Source organism: Cebus imitator, unplaced genomic scaffold (assembly GCF_001604975.1).
Source record: "Cebus imitator isolate Cc_AM_T3 unplaced genomic scaffold, Cebus_imitator-1.0 Scaffold92, whole genome shotgun sequence".
NCBI classification, from domain to species: Eukaryota; Metazoa; Chordata; class Mammalia; order Primates; family Cebidae; genus Cebus; species Cebus imitator.
The window spans coordinates 2,112,806-2,120,372 of NW_016107407.1; positions in this window are offsets into that span (position 1 = coordinate 2,112,806).

The window sequence follows — 7,567 nt, forward strand, 5'->3', positions numbered from 1 at the left end:
GTAGCGATGACCACAGTGCGGTAATAGTGCTTAATACAAATGGTTATAAGTCAGGTTAACGGTTCTAAGTCTGCTGCTTTATTTATCACTCGGACAACACCCAGATGAGAGGAAATTACTATTTTTACAAATTCTTACAATTGAGGACATTGAGCCTTAGAGTGTCTAATTTGCTCGTGATTAACAGGTAAGAGACCTAGGATCGCCGGGCGCGGTGGCTCACGCCTGTAATCCCAGCACTTTGGGAGTCTGAGGCGGGTGGATCACGAGGTCAAGAGATCGAGACCATCCTGGTCAACATGGTGAAACCCCGTCTCTACTAAAAATGCAAAAAATTAGCTGGGCATGGTGGCGCGTGCCTGTAATTCCAGCGACTCAGGAGGCTGAGGCAGGAGAATTGCCTGAACCCAGGAGGCGGAGGTTGTGGTGAGCTGAGATCGCGCCATTGCACTCCAGCCTGGGGGTAACAAGAGTGAAACTCCGTCTCAAAAAAAAAGAAAAAAAAAAGAGAGACCTAGGATCACAATTCTGACTGGTGGGTGCCAAGGTGCTTCAATTGCCCAACGATGCACAGACTCAGATTTCGCAAGCCCCCATCCCAACGCCTCTCCACCCTGTTTCCCACAACCCCACAGGCCCTGGGCTCCTACCAGAGAGCCTCTTGGCTATGTTGCATCTGATGGTTGCCAAGATACTAGTAACCTGTCACACTGTTCTGTTTAGAAGCTGCTTCATTTTTTCCCCGTTTGAAATTGTTTTCTCCCAGGACTAAAATAGTCACCATTGTTAATGCAAGCACTATTTTCTCATATCAACCATTGCCTGAAAACAAAAAGTCCCATGGGAATAGATGTGATCTGTTTAGGACAAGTTCTAGCAAGCTGTGTTTAAGGTTTTTATATTTTCTGAAGACTCTTTATTTAGAGTTCATAAATAACTGTGTCTTTGTATTGCGATCTGCCTGAGAACTAAAAATGCATGGGGCTTTTATATATATATATATATTTACTACTTTTTATTTCCTTTGTAATTCTCTAAGAGCTTGATATCCAGGAAAGATGCTCAATAGTGGAATTATTGCCTGGGTGATGGGAAGTGTTTATGGAAAGCTAAGACTGCTACTGAGTTTTCCTCCTATCTAGGTCATGAAGAGCTCCAGGGAATGAGAACTTATTGGCTTGGACCCTTGATTGAAAAAGCCTTCCTTACATTTTTAACATCAACCTGGAGAATGAGCCATTGCTAAGCTTTAAAAAATAAGCTATTCTGGCCAGGCGCAGTGGTCCACGCCTGTAATCCTAGCACTTTGGGAGGCCGAGGTGGGTGAATCACCTGAGGTCAGGAGTTCAAGGCCAGCCTGGCCATCAGGGTGAAACCCCATCTTTTATTAAAATAATAATAATAAGCTATTCTTTGTGCCCGTATGCCATGTAAGAGGCCCTCATTTTCTGAGGATCGAAAGCTGCTTTCCTGGAATCCACTTCCAGTGGGGAGTAAAATTTCATGTGAATTTATTTTTTAAATATTTGATTGAAATTTATATATAAAAATGAAATGAAAAATGTGAAAAACTTCAAAATTTGTGTTTAGGAGGATTGAGGTTATGTATTATAAAGACGAACTAAGTCTTTTTCTTTTCTTTCTGTCACCCAGGCTGGAGTGCAGTGGCATGATGTTGGCTCACTACAGCCTCAAATTCCCAGGCTTCTAGGCTCAGGGGATCCTACCACCTCAGCCTCCTGAGTAGCTGGGGCTACAAGCACGGGCCACCACAGCTTGCTAGTTCTTTTTTTATTTTTATTTTTATTTTTTTTGAGACAGAGTCTTGCTCTGTCACCCAGGCTGGAGTGCAGTGGTACAATCTTGGCTCACTGCAGCCTCTGCCTTCCGGGTTCCAGCAATTCTCTTGCCTCAGCCTCCTGAGTAGCTGGGATTACAGGCGCATGCCACCATGCCTGGCTAATTTTTGTATTTTTAGTAGAAACAGGGTTTCACCATATTGACCAGGTTGGTCTCGACCTGCCTCCCAAAGTGCTGGGATTACAGGTGTGAGCCACCATGCCCAGCCTGTTTTGTTTTTATTTTGAGATAGAGTTTCACAATGTTGTCCAGGCCTCCTTTGGGAGGCCAAGGTGGGCATATTATGATGTCAAGAGGAGTTCAAAAGCAGCCTGGTCAACATGGTGAAACCCCTGACTCAACTAGGAATACAAAAAAAAAAAAAAAAAATTAGCTGGTCATGGTGGTGCATGCCTATAATCCCAGTTACTTGGGAGGCTGAGGCAGGAAAATCACTTGTACCCAAGAGGAGGAGGTTGCAGAGATTGTGCCACTCCACTCTAGCCTGGGCGATAGAGCAAGACTCCATCTCAAATTTAAAAAAATTAGCTGGGGGTAGTAGTAGATGCCTGTAATCCCAGCTACTCTGGAGGCTGAGGCAGGAGAATTACTTGAACCTGGGAGGCGGAGGTTGCAGTAAGCCAAAATTGTGCCACTGCACTTCAGCCTGGGCAATAGAGGAGATTCCGTATCAAAAAAAATAAAAAGGCCGGGCGCGGTGGCTCAAGCCTGTAATCCCAGCACTTTGGGAGGCCGAGGCGAGTGGATCACGAGGTCAAGAGATCGAGACCATCCTGGTCAACATGGTGAAACCCCGTCTCTACCAAAAATACAAAAAATTAGCTGGGCATGGTGGTGCGTGCCTATAATCCCAGCTACTCAGGAGGCTGAGGCAGGAGAATTGCCTGAACCCAGGAGGCGGAGGTTGTGGTGAGCCGAGATCGCGCCATTGCACTCCAGCCTGGGTAACAAGAGCGAAACTCCGTCTCAAAAAAAAAAAATAATAATAAAATAAAATAAAGTAAAAAATGAACAATAAAATGAAGAAAAGTAGCTCACATAAAAAGAAATTTATTTCGATGTTAGAATAGACTAAGTCTTGAAATAAACCAAGAATGCATGAATTACTTATTGGGAGAGGGGAGGAACTTTTCTGACACAATCGTATATCTGATTTTTGCTTTACAGTTGATCTTACAGTCTCGTCATAAAAAGAATTGTTTTTACAAAAATATCCCCGAGCTTGATGCGTTTTCCCAGAGGCCTTTTTTAATCCTTTGACGTTTAAACCATTCATTAAAGCGCCTATCTTGCACCGTGCTTGCAAACGTTCTCTTCAATTTTAAACAGCCTAACGCCGATAGATCCTCCCCGCGCAACGGCTCTGCCTGTGATGACAGCAGCTCTCCAACGTCGTTTCCGTGAAAACCCCTGCATACTATTTCAGGAGATTGCAATTTCACTCCCTGCGTCTTTACACCGGATGTTTACAGCCTCTCACAATCAGACGGCTAATGAATTATTGTCACATTGATGAGCCGCGTGGGTTAGAGCAAGAAGTGGTCGTGAACAGCTCTTTGTCAGAGGCCTTTTTTTTTTTTTTTCTTCCCTAAGGTATGCAGTTTTGGAGCTAACTTTGCTCACCTCTCTTTGTAGTGGAGCTGAAGTAGGGGAAGAAAGACGGGAAAGAATGGGGATGACATACAGATGATACAGAGAAGTGTTTGCTCTTCCGCTGCAGCTCATTGGGGCTTCTTGCTGCTTCATGTTTCTCTTGAATAACACCCACCCTCCCCCTTCAATGGTAACCACAATTACTAACATTTCCTACTCACCTTCTCTTCCCCTCAACCCCAAGTATTGTGGGGGAAAGAAAGGCAAAGCACAAGAGTCTGAAGAATAGCAGCGCTTTTCCAAGATGCATTTGGAGCATGCAACAGCCATGAGCTGGACCCGGGGCCTGGAAAAAGCAGGAGGGTTGCACTTTTACTCCCCAACCCATTAATTATTTTATTTTATATTATTTATTTTTGAGACAAAATTTCACTCTGTTGCCCAAGCTGGAGTGCAGTGGCACAATCTTGGCTCACTGCAACCTCCGCCTCCCAGGTTCAAGCAATTCTCCTGCCTCAGCCTCCAGAGTAGCTGGGACTACAGGTGTGTGCCACCACAGCCAGCTAATTTTTGTATTTTTAGTAGAGATAGGGTTTTACCATATTTATCCAGGCTGCTCTTGAACTCCTGACCTCGTGATCCACCTGCCTCGGCCTCCCAAAGTGCCGGGATTATAGCAGTGAGCCAGCGCACCCAGGCTATTTTGTTTTTTTTGACACAGAGTCTCGCTCTGTTGCCCACGCTGGAGTGCAGTGGCACAATCTTGACTCACCACAACCTTCACCTCCTGAGTTCAAGAGATTCTCCTGCCTCAGCCTCCCAAGTAGCTGAGATTACAGGCTCCCGCTACCACAGCTGGCTAATTTTTGTATTTTTAGTAGGGACAAGGTTTCACCATGTTGCCCAGGCTGGTCTTGAACTCCCAGCCTCAGTTAATCCACCCACCTTGGCCTCCCAAAGTGCTGAGATTACAGGCGTGAGCCAGCACGCCCAGCCTCCCTTCTCTTCTCTATCCTCTTTGACTTTGCAGATAAGCAGTAGGGAAAGAGGATAAAGGAGAAAGAAGACCAGGCCACACCACCTGCAGGAAAGAAAACATCTTGTCTTTGAACCAAGGGTGAGTTGGTGAATAAAATGTGGACCCTAATTTTTGATTTGACACTGTATTTTGTGATTGCGGGACAGTCTTCTGAGCAAGAAAATTGAGGGAACTGCTAAGTTCCCAGCCAGGGGCAGAGGAAAAGTTCCCCACTGAATAAACTTTTGTTGTTGTTGTTTGTTTTGAGATGAGAGTCTCACTCTTACCCAGGCTGGAGTGCAGTGGTGCAATCTCGGCTCACTGCAACCTTCACCACCAGGGTTCAAGCAACTCTCCTGGCTCGGCCTCCTGAGTAGGTGGGACTACAGGTGCATGCCACCACACCTGGCTAATTTTTATATTTTTAGCAGAGATGGAGTTTCGACATGTTGTCCAGGCCGGTCTTGAACTCCGGATCTCAGATGACCCACCTACCTCTGCCTCCCAAAGTACTGGAATTACAAGCATGAGCCACTGCGCCCAGGCTCCACTGAATAAACTTTAAAAAGGCAGAGGGAAAGAAAAATAAAGTGGAGTTTCTATGACATTTCCCTGTTGGGCTTAATGCAAAGCCTAAGTTCATAAGCAAAGGAAGATGTCTAGAAACAGGATGTAGCAAACTCTGGATATCTCTTGTTGGGGGCAAGGGGTGGGGCGGATGGGTGTTATTCACTTTCTCTCTCTCTCTCTCTTTTTTTCTAATTTTTATTTTCTATTTTTTTTTTTTTTTTTTTTTTTTTTTTTTTTTTTTTTTTTTTTTTTTTTTTTTTTTTTTTTTTTTTTTTTTTTATGAGATGGAGTTTCGCTCTTGTTGCCCAGGCTGGAGTGCAATGGCGCGATCTCGGCTCACCGCAACCTCCGCCTCCCGGGTTCAGGCAATTCTCCTGCCTCAACCTCCTGAGTAGCTGGGATTACAGGCACGCGCCACCATGCCCAGCTAATTTTTTGTATTTTTAGTAGAGACGGGGTTTCACCATGTTGACCAGGATGGTCTCGATCTCTTGACCTCGTGATCCACCCGCCTCGGCCTCCCAAAGTGCTGGGATTACAGGCGTGAGCCACCGCACCCGGCCTATTTTCTATTTTTGAGACAGAGTCTCAAACTCCTGACCTCAGGTGATCTACCCACCTCGGCCTCCCAAGTCCTGGGATCACAGGTGTGAGCCACCACGCCTAGCCCATTTTTCCTCATATCTATTTACATTATGTCTGAGTTGTGTTAACAGAGCATGTTCACTTTTGTAATCAGAAAAACCATGATGATAAACATGCCCCTCTAAAAAAATATTAGTGGAAAAAAAATCACTGGCCTTGATGTTTCAAAGACATTTGTAAAATATTAGACAGAGGGCAAGCTGAAAATTGAAATAGGAATCATCATCACTGACATTTATAGAATGTATTACATTTAACAAAACATTTTTGTTTAAGAATCTTATTCAAAAAAATAAAAAAAAAAGAATCTTATTCCTCACTTTGGGAGGCTGAAGTGGGAGGATCACTTGAGCCCAGGAGTTTAAGACCAGCCTGGGCAACAAAGTGAGACCCAAAAAACTAACTGGGTGTGGTGGTGTGCACTTGTAGTCCCAGCTACCTGTGAGGCTGAGGTGGGAATGATTGCTTGAGTCCAGGAGGTGTAGGCTGCAATGAACCGTGATTACGCCACTGACCTCCAGCCTAGGTGACGGAACTAGACTCTGTTTCAAAAAAAACGAAACAGGGCTGGGCATGGTGGCTCATCCTGTAATCCCAGCACTTTGGGAGGCTGAGGCGGGTGGATCAGCAGGTCAGCAGTTTGAGATCAGCCTGGCCAACATGGTGAAACTCCGTCTCTACTAAAAATACAAAAATTAGCTGGGCATGGTGGCATGTGCCTGTAATCCCAGCTATTCCGGAGGCTGAGGCAGGAGAATCGCTTGAAACCCCAGAAGGCAGAGGCTGCGGTGAGCCCAGATTGTGCCACTGCACTCCAGCCCCAGCAAAAGAGTGAAATTCTGGCCAGGCACAGTGGCTTATGCCTGTAATCCCAGCATTTGGGAGGCCAAGGCGGACAGATAACCTGAAGTCAGGAGTTCGAGACGAGCCTGACCAACCTGGAGAAACCTGGTCTCTACCAAAAATACGAAATTAGCCGGGCGTGGTGGCACACACACCTGTAATCCCAACTACATGGGAGGCTGAGGCAGGAGAATCACTTGGACCCGCGAGGTAGAGGTTGTGGTGAGCCGAGATCATGCCATTGCACTCCAGACTGGGCAGCAAGAACAAAATTGTCTCAAAAAAAAAACCGCAAAATTCTGTCAAACAAACAAAAAGCACCTCCTTTGATTGTCACAGCAACCCTGGAGTTACGCACTTGAGTTTTTCACATTGTACAGATGTAGAAACAGAGTGTCATAATTATTGGTTACTTAATGTGGCCAACCACACTGCCAGTGGAGCGAAGGCTCAAATTCAGGTCTTCTGCATTTAAATATCCTATTCTTTCCATTTCACAATACAGAGAGCTGTTCTACAAGGATATTTGGTTGTCAGAAAATATTCTCCCACCCACTCTCAATGGATGCACAAGATCCCCTCCTGCACATGATGCAATAAAGCCATACAATTACAGTCTGCGATAACAGTGTTCTTCCGAACGATATTCCACATTCCCCTCTCAACTGTGGAATCTTTACGTATTTAACACCATTTTCCTCATCTTAAAACTGCTACTCCTAAGCCACGTGTGGTGCCTCACACCTTGTAATCCCAGCACTTACAGAGGTCCAGGCGGGTGGATCATCTGAGGTCGGGAGTTCGAGACCAACATGGTGAAACCCTGACTCTACTAAAAATACAAAAATTAGCAGAGCGTAATGGCATGCATCTGTGAGGCATAAGAATCACTTGAGTCCGGGCATGGTGGCTCATGCCTGTAATCCCAGCACTTTGGGAAGCTGAGGTGGGTGGATCACCTGAGGTTAGGAGTTCAAGACCAGCCTGACCAACATGGTGAAACCTCGCCTCTTAAAAAAAAAAAAAAAAAAAAAAAAA